The following is an 18,113-nucleotide window of genomic DNA, read 5'->3' as shown; positions in this document are numbered from 1 at the left end:
TGAAACTGACTAAAAACAAATGTAAAACTGAGGCTGCTATTTTTATTGCCCAAACTGTGTGATGTGAAAGTAAATACATATACAAAACAGCATGAATGCTGAAAATTAAATGAGATTTTAAAATATCTGAAGTGTTATTAGTAACATAAGTAAATTTGTTTTTAAAATTTATGCTTATTTACTTATCTGCCAGTTTAAAATCTACTGCATATTTTTTTAAAAAGCTGATATTTAGTTATCTATTGGAGATGTCATACATTCTGTACTTCGATTTTGTCCGTAATTTCCAGCATGAAATAGAGATAGCTTTGAAGGTGATGGCAGTTAACGTGGATTTTTAAAGCATTCCAAACATCCTCTTCAGACAGAAAAGGGAATGAAAAATGACTGAACCACACACTCTCCTGCCACTGTCTACTACTATCTATAAGTAATGTTCTAAGTGATAGATAGTGATGTATTTGTGGCCGAATACGAATGAACACACACACAAACACCCCCACACCAAGCAAATTTCATCGCGCTCGCACATCTCTGCATAGATCAGTGGAAAAAGTTTTAATTAACTTTTTCTCTCGCTAAATGGATGCTGGAGGCACAGAGAAGAGTAATTGGCTGCAGAACCCTGTTTGATCAAGGGAAATTGGGAATGTGAGTCTTTCCTTCCTTTTCCTGGCTTTAAATCCATCAGCATCATTTGTTAAAAAAAACAACAACAACAACAAAAACCGGGGAGTGGGGATGATTTGCACTTCAGATCTTTCGCTGTGCCTCAGTGAACTTCAAATGCCAGCTAGCATTCCTCTTGCTCAACTTAATCATCAAGTTATTTAATCTGATTACACCCAAAAAAACCATGCCCCTTTATAGCACACTAACATCACACACACGGATCACGAAAAGCACATTCTGCTCCTCCCCGCCCCCCTCACTGCAAACCTGCCCTGCCTGGGACCTGGGTGGACTTCCGAAGCCTTGTCAGTACCAGGGAATAGTCTGTCCTTCCCGGTCAGCAAATCCAGCCCTCCGGGTTTTCTGAGCCGCCGGCACCCCCAGCCCTGCGGCGATTGGAGAATGCGGCCGGCAGCAGCCAATGGGCTCTGTGGAATGCTCATGTCACCGTACCGGGCTGGCAGCGCCTGAACCCCATCAGGGAATAAGGAGAGAACCGGCAGCGCAGCTTGGTCACTTCCATGCTGAGGCTCCTGGAGCTGGCGGCTGCCTGACAAGCTCCCGCAAACCCTTCCCTGCTCTCTGCGGGAAATGCGTCTCTCCAGCCTGCACTGACTTCCCTGAGGTGCCCAGGCAGAAAGGAGCAGCCAAGCCAGGCTCCCTCCAGGGGATACTTGCCTCCCTTGCTCTAAATGTGACTGATCCTTTCCCCCCGCCCAGGAATACCTCGCGGTGTTTCCCAAGTCCTTCTCCTGGAGGGTAAGTGGCAGCTCTGCGTTGCTCTCTCCCGCAGGGACGATAAGTGTGGTTTTGTCTGTATGGAGCGGGACTGTTTGCATTAGATTCCCACTTTGCAGTCTTGGGGGTGAGGGGAATGCTGTGTGGAATGTCAGCCCCCCAGGGTCTTGTCACCTACAAATGTCTCGAGAGACTTAATTAGTTTAACAGGACCAGAAAGGTCGGAGCAGAAGCGAGCCGACTAACTTAGGCAGAAAGCAACTAGTGACTGCCCCAGCCTAATATCTTTAGAAGCCTGCCACCTCAGTTTGTTTCATTCAAATATTTTCTTCAAAGTCTTCAAATTTAGCTTTCAGTGTTTTTTTATTTTCTATCAACAATAATGAAGTAAAAGCCCAAATCTGTTACGTATTAACATACCTGGGACTCAGGATGCAGCGCAAAGTTGTTAAATTTTGCCTGCAGACGCAGAAAAACCAAACAGATCTTGGTTATTGGATTGCCTAACCTGGCACTGTTGTGGATGGGAGGAGGCTCTGGAAGACTGTCCACAAACTTGTTTGAAGAGTTTTGATTATCATTGTCTTGAATGAAGGGGAAAATAATTTGGGGGCTGACACCATACTGAGTTATAATTTGCCCAAGTGGAATCTGAACTAGCACTCCAAATATATGTATTATTAGCTTGAATGTATGTGTGTACCCTGCATGTAGAACAACAAACAAACAAAGCAACAAGCTGTGAGGGGACAAAAGGGAACAGAAGATTAGGATTTTATCTGAAGTTATTTATATCAAAGTGTCTCTGTGATTTATGTTTTACTTATTCACTTAGTTCTACACACACAGACATGGTTGTGCTGACATTTTATCTTCACACATGTATATGTTTTGGTATACAGAGACAGTATAGAAATGTGTATTACCATGGCTGTAGTGTGTGTGTAATTTTAAATATGTTAGTGTATTTTGTTCAATTGTAGCATGGAGAGCTTCGGCTCTCTTTATAGCACCCAAGACTATAGATGGATGTGAGTTTCAGAGTGTTTGCCTGACTCAGGCTCCAGATGTGTGTGCTCAGCTGTTGCCTGTCACTTGGGTGACAACTGGTCTTTTTCCACTAAGCCTTTGCTTTCTCCATTATCCTCAACTAAGTGTCAATGTTTCAGTTCCCTTCTATTATCATGAGTGTATTCCAGTCCCATGGGAGGGGGCAACCTTGTTTGGCTATCCTCAGCATGCAATATGTCTGTTTTCAGACTCTCTTCCATAGGAAAAAATCTTGTGACAGCTAGAGAGAGACATCTAAAATGCAGCCCTAACTTAAGCTAAATATTCTGCCTCAAGAGAGCTCTGAAGGGGTGATGAATATTTGTCAAACCTTTTTTCTCAAACAATATTTACTCCCTCCAGGAGATTTTAAACATAAACAGCAACCATTTATCTTGCTGTCTGATGGGTTCATTTCAGTGTGGTTTCAGGTTAAGGTGGCTGGGTCTGGTCTTGGACAGGAATCTGTCATTGTACCCCAGCTGGGGACTGAAGAAAGGAAAATAAAGCACTCTGCTAGTACCAGTGTCTCTAAATGCCATCAACTGGAGACTCAGGAAACTCAGTGGGGGATATTTTACAAGCTCTCCAAGAATGTTTATACAGAGGATTTAAAGGTTAACAATGCATATTCCCTACATGTTAAAACTAAAAGGTGTCAAAAATAAATGGCTAACATTACTCCCAGTTCAATTTTCCATGCTTTGTCATGTAGCTGAAAACTATGACTTTTAATTAACAACTTTTCTTGCCTATTGAAAATTCAGAATGTCTGTCAGTTCTAACAGCAAAAGCCAAGATGAGCTAAAAGAGTTTATCATGTTTTGTAATCAGAGATTTATGGAGCCATTGTTGTATAATAAAGGGTGCTGTACTGAGTCAGCCTGGTCACCCGCATAAAAATTGTAACATCAGCGGGGGAGGGGGAGAGAGAAGGGGGGGGCGGGAAGGGAGAGAGAAAGCCCTTACAGGGTTAATAGCTGAACTATTAAGATTGGAGTCAGATGTGGGTAAAAGCAACAAGGGAGTCTGTTTTTTTCCTAATATCCTGTAGTCTGATAACTCTGAAAAAGGTAATTGTTTAAAAAAAATCTGTTTTGATTTAGAATTTTTTTAAAAAAGCAAGATGAAGTCTGCATAAACAAGAGAAGATTCTAATGTTTCGAAAGGCTAGGAAATGGCTAGAAAATTCCAATTGACTTAAAAGTAAAACACTGAACTGTGCATGGATTTTTCATGCACAAATACAGAATTTTATTGATTCCTCTCTTCTAAATAATCCATTCTCCATCTTAGTGGCATAAAGGATATCGTTCAATGTTTGTGAAAGAACAGTCTGTGTGCTGGAAAGGTTATCTTTTCTAGTAGACTAGTTAATTATAACTTTTATTAAAAGTGATTTAGAGTATTTGCCTTCTAGATAACAAAGTTTTGCAAAAAAGAAAATGTAAATGGTTTGAAGAGTATAGGTGGTGGTTGCTGTTATACTCTAAAATTTTCATAATTTATATGTAAAAAAGATGCCTGAGGAATTACTTGGCACACTAATGACCTAACTTCCCATAATCTCAAGAGTTTGGTCTGTCTTCCCTTATGTTTTTAGAAAGAGATTAAATGAGTTTGGCATTGTTCATTTAATTGGCATATGAAAATCAGATGAGTTTTACTCTAACTATTTTCCACTGAAACACTGCATAGGATAAACTTGTATGGAGTTCATTCCTATTGTATCTTTGCCGATTGACTTGAACCTTTCCTAATGCCTTGGATGAAGATACAAAGATTTAAAGTATTTTCCCAATAGCATGGAATTTACATAATATGGTGATTGTAGAAACCCCCTAATACAGAACAGATAATTAGACCAACTTCAAGTAAATACAAGAATTCAGTAGACACAGTATCCAGGCAACCAGAGCCATGATATATGTACAATGACTGAGTTAATTTTTTGCAACTCTTTAAAATGTATGAAAAATTATTTTTGATCACTGGGTGTTGACTTGGACTTTTACCTTATGTGGCCTACAGGTAAAGACAGGGCAGGCGCAACCCATTAGGCGACCTAGGCGGTCGTCTAGGGCACTATAATTTGGGGGGCGGTGACCGCGGCGGTATTTCGGCGGTGGGATCTTTCACTGCCTCTGTGGGGGGCGGCATTTCGGGGCGGGACCTTCCGCTGCCTAGGGCGGCAGAAAAGCTGGCGGCGCTCCTGGGTAAAGACATCAGTGCCTCTGCCTAGAGGCTCATGAAAGAACATTCTCCAAAGCCATTGCTCTTTTATATTTCAATAATAAAGGGATCACTTCATAAATGTTTCAGAGAATCATTCTGTGGTCAAGTGTTGCCTAAGGTGAAGGAGAATAGCAACACAGTATCTTTCCCTTGTTTGAGCAAGCTACATAATGATCACGTGGTTTTATTATATCTTGAATTTATAACTTTCATAGAAGGGTAGGTCAGCAGTATTTGGTTTGGTTAGCCAACATTAATTATTTTCTGTTTACAACCATTCCAAACTGAGGTAAACTTGAGCTTAACTATAGTTCATTAGTGTATTCTAGTTATAAACCATTCATTGTTAGGCCTAGCTACTGGAAACGCACAGATGAGTAGCTCTTACATAAGGCCATGTCTACACATACAGCTCTGCAGCTGTGCTGCTGCCCCAATACAGCTGTGCCGCTGCATCGCAACTGGTGAAGACGCTCTATGCCGAGGGAAGAGAGCTCTCTATCGGCATAATAAAACCACCTCTGTGAGTGGCAGAAGCTATGGGCTTGTCTATACTGGCAATTTTCTCAACACACCCCTGAGCGCAGCAAATGTCAGTGCTGTAAAGCGCCAGTGTAGACAGTGCACCAGCGCTGGGAGCCATGCCCCTCGTGGAGGTGGGTTTTTTTTAGAGTGCTGGGAGCGACCACACAAGCCACATTAAAGTGCTTATGTTGGTGTGACTTATGTCACTCGGGGGGGGGGGGGGGTTTACCCCTGAATGATGCAAGTTATTCCAACATAGGCTGTAGTATAGACATAGCCCAAGTGTTTGTAGGACTGAGGACTTATAGTGGAAAGGACCAGCTTTGAAGGAGAAAGCAGTAACTGAGTCAACCTTCTCCCTTCCCCCCACCTTTTGACTGAGCAATGGTGGGAAGAAACATGTTTTACAAGTTATAGCACACTGATGTCATGACATTTCTGGCAGAGATACCAAGATAGACTAATCAGATCACTTTACTATTTGCCAAAATGACACAGTTTTTCCAAAGACAGTTCTTTTGTTGCTGGTCCATAGTCAAAAGATATTTCCAGTTATTGAAAAAAAATTCTCCAGGGGACTGTAATAATTCGTTCTGTGTCTTTGTATTGTTTGCTTGTTTAGACTTCACTCTAAACACATTAAACTCACTTTTCTTTGGCCTCTAGGAAAATGGAATGATTGCTCAGCATGAATTGATTAGCCTTTTCAAGGGTTATTTTTCTACAAGAAAATTTTAAAATATACAAACTGAATTAAAAATCTCAAGAGACAGAGGCATGAGCCAACACAGACATTTTTAAATACTTATGTAAACTAGCAAGCAACTGTCATTTACCTCTTCTTGAAACTCTGCCTACAAGGGTCCATTTGATTTTTAAATGCTACCATAATGCTGGTTCAAAATGTTCCTGAAAAACAACTGACCAATCAAGCTGAGAGTGTTTTTCTTACCCGTGAACCTGTGGTAGACACTGTTGAAGGCAAGTCTTTCATTTCCAGTGGATTACACATCAATAAAAGGTGGAGCTGTGTTATTTCAGTTGTTCTGGTACTGAAGTCATGTAGTCCTGTCTAAGATTTTTGTCTGAATTGTTGATTTATAGTACCCTGTAGCTCTTGCTGCTTTGTGTTCTTCTCTCCTTCATTTTTCCTTCTCTCTTCCTCTTGCTCTCTAAGTCTGAAAATTTGGCAATAAACTGATAAAAGTATTGCAGACATAGACCTACAAACACTCTCCATGCATAACAGTTTTATTCAGCTGGCCTTTTATCTGAGGCACAGATCCCACAGCTTGCAGTTATGGTCTTTGACTTTAGTAACAATTCTGTATGAAATGTTTCCAATTACACACACTATTGGCGGCATGAAGCAACTGCATGCCAAAAAGCATTTCCAAGTGCCTTCCAAGAATCGGATTATGATTGATTTTAATTTAAATAAAGGTTGTTTTGTTTCTTGTGATGTTTTTATAACCACCTTTTTCAATGTTGTTTTTATAATCTTGCATCAAGTAGTCACAATATAACATGGTATCAGGGCTTGGTTTCTGCAACTATCACCTTCCAAATCTAAGTGCACTTCTAACCTTTGCACCGCTGCAAGGAAAAGTCAAAGTTGTCCATATACAATATAATTAATAGGCCATATTGAACCAATGGCTCCTTAAACATTAATAGTATTTTACAGTCCAATGTGCTGTTTGGTTTTAAAAAGAAAAAATATCAGCCTAAAGATATGATATGTTCAAATCCCTCTACAAACATTAACTTTTTAAAAGGAATCCATATTGCAAAATTATCTTCATCTCACAAGACGTTGTGTTCTAAGTACAGTTAGTTACTAACTGTAGGTGTTTAAAATACAGTAACACAGGATTCTGAGCACGTGGTTTAAAGCTTTGTCAAATGGTCTGGAATTCTTACACCTGTCCTCACTTAGGACACTTTTTTGTTCTAAAGATGGGAACTATTCTTCTAGTAAATGCGTTTTGTAAATTTTTAATTTTAATCAGCAACTTTAAAAAATCTGCTAACATTAGTAAGTGAATCTTTAAAATGACCCATGGCACAGAAGTTATTTTTAATCTTTTCCATGGAACAGTGTGAAATACTTGATCTGTTTGTGGAGCAGTCTTGTAGAGATGTTTTAAAACAGGAGCACAAACTTTCTTTGACACTAACACTATAATTCTGCAGCATTATCCATTACACCCTGATATTATCTTTACATTAATTAAGTCCTTTTGTGAAAGAGATAGCACTAGCTCAGTGAGAGATTAGACTAGCCACACAGTCACTCTCTCTCTACCAGCTGAGCACACTGGGTAGCCAGACAGCTGCTCCCATCCATAGTAGCCCAGTGTGGTGGTGACACAAATACGTAGTAACTATGGCACAAATTGAAAGCTTTTAAAAAACCTTCATGTGTGGGTCAGTTCATCAAACCACAATAAAAACTGATTTTTTTTTCATGTACATACTAAAAATGAGTAGGCTATGTTGAAAGCAAACCTCTACATAAGTTTTTGTGGAAGATTTTTTTTTTTCCCCCTGCACTCAAACAGAAATTCCCACAGAAACACAGTAATTTTGCATCTCAAAAGTGTGTGCATTCTATATGATTACTTGCGATTAACCTATGTTCAGGAAAGTTAACTCTTCAGAGGACCAAATGTTTTTTGTTTTGTTTTTTTAGTAAAAGTATAAGTCAGAAATTGGGATGATATTTTTCAAAATTGTGATTAAAAATACTGCATATAGTATATGCTAAGAAAGAAAATGACTTTTTATGAGAATGACTAATACATATGTCCAGTCCTGGAGAGAGAGCGTGTATGTGTGTGTGTCTGTGTGCGCACACATACAAATTGCTAACCGGGGTATAGTTCAGTCTGGAATCTTGTTAGTGAATCTTGGATGTTTCTTGTAGCAGGATACATGTGTTTCATAAGAATTTTGAACTGCTTTCTGATGCTTTGTTCATCATAATGATCGTATGGATATCTTCACTGTGAGAGCCCTCTGACTTGTTTGCAAAACTTAGAGAAAGAATCTAAATGATAAATATTGAGTTCCCATTTATCCTAGGATTGAAGTGATTTAGCTCTCTGTGTATGTGGAAGGAGGAAATAAAATATACAGAAGATATGTTTATATTTAACAGAATTCATCATATAAGTTTCTTTATGCTCCTTCTATAAGCCTAAGCAGCTTGGCAGGCTAATAGCCAACAAAATGTCCTCAAGTGCTGCCAAATACATTGAAAGTAAACCAGACTTTCCTCTATACTGAGGTACTGGAAACTTACTTTACCTTCAGCTTTTAAAGATATTAATCAGTAAATTGCCTTGCTCTTCCTACCCTCACAAACCCATGCAGATTTGGGTCAGAGTAAGCATCTATTTTGAAATACTAGTTGAAGAAAATATGGTGGTTTGCCTGGATGGATGTTGAACAGCAAGCAGTGATCAGGTGACACAGATATAGATTAGATTATAGATATGAAGGAAGGTTAGTAAACTCAACGTATAGTAAATTTGCAGACTGTGAACTGAATGATTGGGTATTTAGCTTATCTAAGCAATGTGGTTAGTAAGACGGTACCTCTCTTTGGCTCGTGTACTTCCTACAGCGCACCCACTGATGGCACTCCAGACCTCAAGGGAGGTGTCCTGCGCCTTGTGGGATCAGGCCCTGGAAGTCAAAAGGCAGCATGTATGCATGCCATCAGTGGGATTTGGGGATACAGGATTCCAGTGGCATCTGTAATGCTTCCTTCTCATTAATCTAAGGAAGAATCCTATATAGTTATGAAATGATAGTGAGGAGGACTGGGAGAATGTACAATGCTAGAAAAGATAATTTAACCTCTTTCGTTTAGCTCTTGGTACTGTGACGGGTTGCATCACAGAAACCCCCTTGGGATCTGCCACCCGATGTGCAAAGACTACCCCTGCTTCTGTTTTCCCTGCCAGCTCAGGATTCCAGCGCCCTGTCTTGCTGAGCCAGACATTCCCGACTGCTCCAACACAGACCCAGGGTCTGAATCACTTGCCCCAAAGCTGCAAGTTTACCTGAAAACAGCTCACAGAAGTGTGCTTGTCTTTAGCACTCAGATGCCCAACTCCCAATGGGGTCTACACCCAAATAAATCCATTTTACCCTGCATAAAGCTTATGCAGGGCAAACTCATAAATTGTTTGCCCTCTATAACACTGATAGAGAGATATGCACAGTTGTTTGCCCCCCCCCCCCAGGTATTAATACATACTCTGAATAAATTACTAAATAAAATGTGATTTTATTAAATACAGAAAATAGGATTTAAGTGGTTCCAAGTAGTAACAGACAGAACAAAGTAAGTCACCAGGCAAAATAAAATAAAATGCACAAATCTATGTCTAATCAAGCTAAATACAGATAATCTCACCCTCAGAGATGCTTCAGTAAGTTTTTCTCAGACTGGACACCTTCCAGGCCTGGGCACAATTCTTTCCCCTGGTACAGCTTTTGTTCCAGCTCAGGTGATAGCTAGGGGATTCTTCATGATGGCTCCTCTCCCCCTTTGTTCTCTTCCACCCCTTTATATATCTTTTGCATAAGGCGGGAACCCTTTGTCCCTCTGGGTTTCCACCCCCCCTCACTGGAAAAGCACCAGGTTAAAGATGGATTCCAGTTCAGGTGACATGATCACATGTCACTGCAAGACTTCATTGCCCACTTGCCAGCACACACATATACAGGAAGACTAACAGGTAAACACAGCCATCTGCAGATAATGGTCCTGGTTAATGGGAGTCATCAAGATTCCAAACCATCATTAATGGCCCACAGTTTACATAATTACAATAGGCCCTCAGAGTTATGTTTTATATTTCTAGTTTTAGATACAAGAGTGGTACATTTCTACAAATAGGATGATCACACTCAGTAGATTATGAGCTTTGTAATGATACCTTACAAGAGACCTTTTGCACGAAGCATATCCCAGTTACATTATATTCACTTATTATCATGTTTTCATAAAACTATATAGACTGCACAATGTCACAGGTACACCTTACTTTGTTCCTGACTAACAATCTTATTATATAAATCCCCAATTCCGAATCTCTAAAGCAGAAACTAGGAGCCAGATGTGCTACTTAACTTGTACACTGCTTTAGTAACTACATTCACTTCAGTGAAGTTTCACTGGTATATAAATGGAGTAACTCCGCTATGAAACAGGCCTATGTAGCTCTAGCCTGTGCAGTAGTTTTGTGATCATAATTCGTTTAGACTCTGCCATACTTGAGCTCACTTACCCTTGAGCTCCGCAGGTGAAAGGCTGACAATTATGGTGTTAGTGCCCTAAAATGGAAATCTTGAAAGATTTCGGAATATCTCATCCTGTCTAATCAGGGAATGAGCCTTTATGGGACACAGCTTTCCCTTAAAAGAGCTCTCACACCCAGCATTGACAGCTCTGCATGACTATGAGGGTCTTGTGGTAATTGCAAAAATAATACATTTTTAAAAATGGTTTTAGCTCTAAGATAATGAGGTTTTTAATCCCATGAAACTTTGGGGCCTGACACAAATTTTGAACACCTGGCCTTGGCAATACTGATTATCCAAAACTTTCAAACTTTGTCTGACTGGAGCCTCTTCTCTCGCCTTCACTTGTGTACTCTGCCTGTTTTGCAGTTCATGAACTCATGTCTTTTAACTGTCCCCCTGAATTGTAGGATTAAATACACAGGGCTTGATTCGCCTCTCCCAAAGACATAAATCGGAGTAACTCCACTGAAATCAGTGATGGTAGAGCCATGTAAAACTGGGTGAGAGAGAATCTGGCATCCAGTTACTATTTTTAAGTGTTTATGGTTAATCTAAAACTGCTTAATGCCGTACTATGACTTTATTATGCAAATATTAGTTTCCATACTTCTGTCATACATATTTCATTATATATAGAAGGTTAATAGCAGTTATCATAATGACTTAGTTTGGTACTAATCTGCCAATCGTACGTACTACTGCAGTTTCAGAAATTAATAGCTAGTACTGCAATATAGACACGCTAAAGTAGTTACTGTACTAGGATCTCATCCTGCAAAGAGAGTCAACTTTGCAGAGTCCCAAAGGAGGGTAACTCTTGAGTCTATTCTGGAGTAACTATGTGTGCAGTTGTGACTCTGAGTATTGTGCCCCTTTCTATCACTTTTATCTCTCATCTCATTCTGCCCAAATAAAAGTGCCATAGAGTTTGCTGTCTCCCTACATTCACACTTATTAAATAAGTTTTCCAATTATAGAAAAATCTATGTGTTCATTTTCAGACTCTCTCTGAGCAGTTAAATGTAGAGGTGACTGCTGAACATCTACAAAAATCTCACTATTGCCATAATTTTGCTTGATGCTGGTATTTGTGTACTTTTTGGCAGAAGACTATGACCTCAAGAGAGCATCAGTACTCAAATCACTGACTGGGATTATACAACAGTACTATAAAAAGCTGTTCTGCTAAGCTATGACTCGTGCATGTGTGTGTTTAAAAATACTCGCCTCATTCATTAGACACTATTGCAGATTCAAACTTCACCACTAGTTAATTTTTCAAAACTAACATAGTATACCTCACCTAACTGAAACTTTGCTTTGATTGCCAGTTTTGCAGTTCAGAAATAATAAAAATAGTCAGTTTGTGATGTTTGAGCTTGGAGAAGATCTATTGGTTAATTTGAAAAGATTTTTCTCTAAAGTGGCAAATTACAAGTGGACTCTATGGCATAAGAGATGACACGCAGTATTGCTTCAAATTTTATTAGCATAAAACTAATATTTGACATACAAAACCTAGAAAATCCATAGGACGTTATTCAGGATCTTCTCGTTCACTCCTTAAGTTTTGACATAGTCTAGACTGTAGATTGATGTTAGGTGTAACTGAATGTTGCACTGTGTATTTCCCAAGCAAAAATCTTCTTAGGGCTGAGTATCTGTAAATAGAATATTTTTTAAAAACTTACCAAAACACTAGAAATGCAGGAAACTCAGACTGAAACTTCCAACACTGTGCCCACCTAGGTGCCACAGAACTGAAGTCTGCCTTCGTGGTTATATGATTTCCAATTTCATGATCTCTAGTTGTATGAATATAACTTTCTAACGTATATCTGGTACAGGGTTAGTAGTGCAAGGGAAAATCTTTGTGCCTAAGCATTTTGTCCTCGTCGTAGAAAAGTCCATCATTTGTTGACAGTGCATCACTATTTGCTGATATTTAGCTGCCTGGTATTGCAGCAACACGATGATGGAGCCTAGACTGAGTTGTACACATTGAGGTACATGCAGTAGAACGTGCAGATAGCTCCTTTGGAGCATAGTAGTGATAGGGAAAAGGGATGTGCCAGGCGCACGCAAGAGTTTGTGGGGTTTTTTGGTTTTGTTGTTGGTATTTTTTTTTTTTTTTTTTTTTTTTGGTAACAGAAAACTTTGCCTTGATTTGGGGACTGAGGTATTTTTCCCTCCTGTTTGCTATCATTATGATTTAATTGCTTCACAGGAGACCTACCTGAAGACAAGTCCCTGCCCCAAATAGCTCACAGTCCAAATGGTGGACGTGATAGCCAAATGAGAATAATACCTTCACCAGGAAGGGGAGAAACACAGGTTACAGAAATGATTAAGTAGTTACCTTAAATATTAACCTTGATGGCTCAGAGGTGAGGTTTTCATTTTTTGTAATGAAAGCCATGCTGTGGAAGTCATATTTTAGGAGTGATTTCTTAAGGTGAATATGAAGGCACCAACAGGGTGTTTTTTTGGAAGTGACTCTCATGCATAAGGCATAGAATGGCAAGACACTTACATGTTTGTGTTCGAGAGAGAGAAAAGCAGTATTGAGGTGGTTGTTTTTCTTGTTGGAAGCAGAGAATGTAAAAGGAGACTAGACCAGACATAGACTGGGATCTGTGTTGTATGGTAGGCCTTGAAGGCAAGGACAATATGGAGCCAGTAAAGTGACTCAGAATGGGATAACATGGCTGAATCAATGGACTATTTGGTGGTAGCATTTTGAATGAAATGGATGGGGACTGGAGTTGGAGCATGGTTTGTATAAAAATTGCTATTGACTGTGGTTCCTGCCTGCAATTGGTGGGACTCCCTCTTCCTCTCCTGCCTTGTCATTACTTGAGATGCAGGAACCTTTGCCCCATAAACACACTCTCTTGCAGATAGTTCAGTTTCAGGGCTCTTTGCCAGTTAGATGTCACTTTCAGGCTGCACAGCCCATTACAAATCTATTCTAGGACCTTGCCTAACTATTAAGCAGCAAGAGGAGGAAGCGAACTCTCTTCCCATGCACACTAAGATGAACTCAGTTCAATCATGGCTACTATTTTGGTAAGTAATTTTCCCATATCTGGGACTGAGTGACATGAGAATTTGCCCCTGAAAAGGGGGGCAAATATGGGCAGGCCCAAAGGCTAAAGCCAGCAGCACCTAGGCTCTTCTTAGGAGAAAGTACCCCTTTCAAATAGGGAGCAGCTTTAACAGATGCAGAACCTAAGGTGTGGAGCTTCTGCAAGCCCAGCATTCAGAGCCCATTTTGAGGCTGAAATAAGCCCTAATGTTTCTTTTAGGAAGTGAATCATTCCCATTAGTTTCTTGGGAACTATTTCAAGCTTTCTTGACATGAAACTTAGATGTAGACATTTTGAAAACGTTACCCTAAACTTGTGACTGAAAATCATGCATATGTATTAAAAATACCACTTATTTGGTCAGCTACCTCAAGGCCACAAACATTCACAGGGGTGTGGCACCCAGAGCTCCTATTACAGTTAGCAGGTGCTTTGGGTGCTTGGCGCCTATGACAATCGGGCTCCAGGTGCACATGCATGTTTTGTGAGTGTACTGTAGGGGAGTAATGTTGAAAATGTGACCCTTAAAATTTATAGCTTTTATTTTATAATAAATGTCAGCTAAAAACTTCTAACTAAAACCAACAGACTATATTTTATTGTGTGATTGTCTGAAAGCATATGCTCCTTAACTAGATAAAAAATCTGGGGCTATTATGGAGTGGAGACTTAGGCCTTGTCTACACTACGAGAGTAGTTCGATTTTACTTAAATCGAATATTTGGAATCGATATTGCAAAGTCGAACGTGTGTGTCCACACTAAGGACAGTAATTCGACTTTGTGAGTCCACACTAACGGGGAAAGCGTCGACATTGGAAGCGGTGCACTGTGGGCAGCTATCCCACAGTTCCCGCAGTCCCCGCTGCCCATTGGAATTCTGGGTCGAGCCACCAATGCCTTCTGGGTAAAAAAATGTGTCGAGGGTGCTTTTGGGTAACTGTCGTCATCCATCCATCACTCACTCCCGCCCTCCCTCCCTCCCTGAAAGCGCCGGCGGGAAATCATTTCGCGCACTTTTCAAGTCATTGACAGCGCGGACGCCACAGCACTGTGAGCATGGAGCCCGCTGCAACCATCGCTGCAGTTGTGGCCGCTCTCAACGCCTCGCAGCTTATCATACAGGTTGCCCTGAGGCAGATGCAGAAAAGTCAGGCGAGGAGGCTAGGTCAACGCGGTGATGGCCTGAAGTGTGAGAGTAGCACAGACCTCTCAGAAAGCAGGGGACCCAGCGCCGAGGACATCACGGTGGCAATGGGTCATGTTGATGCCGTGGAACGGCGATTCTGGGCACGGGAAACAAGCACTGAGTGGTGGGACCGCATAGTGCTGCAGGTCTGGGATGAATCACAGTGGCTGCGAAACTTCCGCATGCGGAAGGGAACTTTCCTTGAACTTTGTGAGTTGCTGTCCCCTGCCCTGAAGCGCAATGACACCCGGATGCGACCAGCCCTGACTGTCCATAAGCGAGTGGCCATAGCCCTCTGGAAGCTTGCAACGCCTGACAGCTACCGGTCAGTCGCGAGCCAGTTTGGGGTGGGCAAATCTACCGTGGGGGTTGTTGTGATGCAAGTAGCCAAGGCAATCGTTGATGTACTGCTGCCAAAGGTAGTGACCCTGGGAAACGTGGAGGCGATCATAGATGGCTTCGCAGCGATGGGATTCCCAAACTGCGGTGGGGCCATAGATGGAACTCACATCCCTATCCTGGCACCGGACCACCAGGCCAGCCAGTACATTAACAGAAAGGGCTACTTTTCCATGGTGCTGCAAGCACTGGTGGACCACAGGGGACGTTTTACCAACATCTACGTGGGATGGCCGGGCAAGGTTCATGACGCTCGTGTTTTCAGGAACTCTGGTCTGTTTAGACGGCTGCAGCAAGGTATTTACTTCCCGGACCACAAAATAACTGTTGGGGATGTGCAGATGCCTATAGTCATCCTCGGGGACCCAGCCTACCCGCTAATGCCCTGGCTCATGAAGCCCTATACAGGTGCCCTGGACACTGAAAAAGAACTCTTCAACTACCGGCTGAGCAAGTGCAGAATGGTGGTGGAGTGTGCTTTTGGACGTCTCAAGGGGAGATGGAGAAGCTTGATGACTCGCTGTGATCTCAGCGAAACCAATATCCCCATTGTTATAGCAGCTTGCTGTGTGCTCCACAATCTCTGTGAGAGCAAGGGGGAGACCTTTATGGTGGGGTGGGAGGTTGAGGAAATTAGCCTGGCTGCTGATTACTCACAGCCAGACAGCCGGGCGATTAGAAGAGACCAGCGGGAAGCGCTGTGCATCCGGGAGGCTTTGAAAGCAAAGTTCCTGAGTGAGCAGGGTAACCTGTGACTTTCTAATTTTGTGTACAGAGAAGCCTTCACCCCACTTCCAACACACGTTTCAAAATAAAAATAGTTCTACTTTGTTAAAGCACACCGTTTTCTGTAATACTGTTTTCGCGGGAATTTTTTAAAACTGGGACGCAGACTGTGGTGCGGAGCGGGTGTAGTGTAGTCGCGCGAATGCAGCTTCTAAACTGAAGGACTGACAGGCTCCGGTGCGGTGGGATGGTTCTTTCAACGGAGCCTGTCACCCCTCCTGATAGGGACTGTGTGTATGGGGGTACTATGTGACTTTGTGGCGGGGGGGGACGCTTACAGATCCCCTGCTGTGTGGCTCTGTGATCCTGCCTAAGGACCGCCGCTTCAGATCTCTAACTGCCCTCCCGTGCCACAAAGTCACAGAGCAACCCACCTCCCACCACATAACATGAAAAGAACCTCCCAGACTAACCAGGGTAAGTAGTCACTGCATCACTGCACTATGTATGTGCCCTGCTGCTGTGCCTGCCCCCGACTATGTACCCTGCCAAAGGTGACTGTCCTGTCCAATTACCAACCCCCTTTCCCCCCCTCCTCCAAAAGAACATGATGGAAACAGTAGTTAACAGAAACATATTTTTTATTAACAACTACACAGGGGACTGGGAAGTGAAACTTGGACGGGGGCTTGTGTCAGGCGGGAAGGAAAGAACTTGTCAAACTTTGGGGACTGAGAGCCTTCTGCTGCTCGAGCTCTCTGCAGGGGTGCAGTGAGAGTTAGCAGGGACTCTGCCGCCTCTCCTTCTGTGCACTTTGGGTGAAGGGAGTATGGGACTTGGTGGCGGGGGAGGGCGGTTAGAGATGGACTGCAGCGGGGCTCTGTCCTCCTGCCTCCGTTCCTGCAGAACATCCACAAGGCGCCGGAGCGTGTCCGTTTGCTCCCTCAGTAGTCCAAGCAGGGTTTGAGTCGCCTGCTGGTCTTCCTGACGCCACCTCTCCTCCCGATCCATGTTGGCTTGGTGCATTTGGGACAAGTTCTCCCGCCACTGGGTCTGCTGTGCTGCCTGTGCTCTGGAGCAGGCTATAAGCTCGGAGAACATGTCCTCCCGTGTCCTCTTCTTCTTATGCCTAATCCTCCCTAGCCTCTGGGAGTGTGATGACAGGCTAGGTTGTGAGACAGTCGCAGATGGGGCTGTGGGAATGGGAAAAAGGGAGTGAATTCCTCAGAAAGATAAATGTAGTTGTGAACAAAGAACATAGTCTTTCTCTGTGAACAGGACCATGCACAGCACCTATCACATGCGCACTCAGCACAAGGTCGAATTCTCGGCCTTCGCATTCACTGTCTGTGGTTTTGCAGAGCACTTTTGAGAACCCTGTCAGGACAACGGAATTTCTGTTGCAGGCAGACATGGTAAGCCGTAGATTCGTGGCAGCTTAAAACTTTAATATTAGCAATGGCCTCATTTCACATTGAAATCAATGTCGGTCCCTGCTGCCAGCAATCCGGCAAGCAGGAAGTTTGCTCCTGTCCCACACCCTCGCGGCTGTCCCCGGGAACGATCCCTTTCGGCTGACCCTTTCCCGCCTCCACCGCGTGGCTGCAAACCAGCCAACACTAATAACATTCCCCTACCTCATTCAAAGCAGGTCTTCATGAGCGACATCACCCTCATGAGGATCTCTGAGAGCGACAGACAGAGAATGCTCCGGGAAAGCCTCCAAAGACCAGGGCCGTATGCCGCCATGCTGTGCCAAGCAATGATTCCGGAGTACTTGCTAGTCTCGTGGCGCGGCAACGTGTCCTACTACGGAGGACCCAATAAGGCCGCTCTCCCCAAGAACCTAATGCAGCGGATTTCAAATTACCTGCAGGAGAGCTTCCTTGAGATGTCCCAGGAGGATTTCTGCTCCATCCCCGGACATATAGACCGCATCTTACTGTAGCTGCAGTAGCAGGGACTACACAGTAGAGCGGCTTGGGCAGGACAATCATGCAAAACCGGACATTGCTAGATTTTTTTGAAATACTTGCACTGCCCATGACTGAACCGTTAAGTTATTCAAAGTAATCATGAGAAACCCATTTTTTACATTGTTAATAATCATGTTCTGTTACAAATAAATGTTTAGATGTTTACAACACTTACTGGATGATCCTTCACCAG

The 18,113-nt window shown here is 42.5% G+C and overlaps 1 protein-coding gene across 3 annotated transcripts in view; it reads left to right on the top strand.

The window, feature by feature from the left end:
* The first annotated feature begins 1,160 nt into the window (after positions 1-1,160).
* The window catches only part of PRICKLE1 (prickle planar cell polarity protein 1), a 120,834-nt gene continuing 103,881 nt past the window's right edge, over positions 1,161-18,113 (top strand). For all 3 annotated transcript variants that reach the window (XM_034769710.1, XM_034769727.1, XM_034769717.1), the window contains exon 1: positions 1,161-1,431. The gene's annotated coding sequence lies outside the window, so the exon portion shown is untranslated. The remainder of the gene's footprint in view (positions 1,432-18,113) is intronic.

Source organism: Trachemys scripta, chromosome 1 (genome assembly GCF_013100865.1).
Source record: "Trachemys scripta elegans isolate TJP31775 chromosome 1, CAS_Tse_1.0, whole genome shotgun sequence".
Classification (NCBI taxonomy): domain Eukaryota; kingdom Metazoa; phylum Chordata; order Testudines; family Emydidae; genus Trachemys; species Trachemys scripta.
The sequence above is the reverse complement of the archived record's forward strand: the minus strand, read 5'-3'. Positions and strand labels throughout refer to the sequence as shown.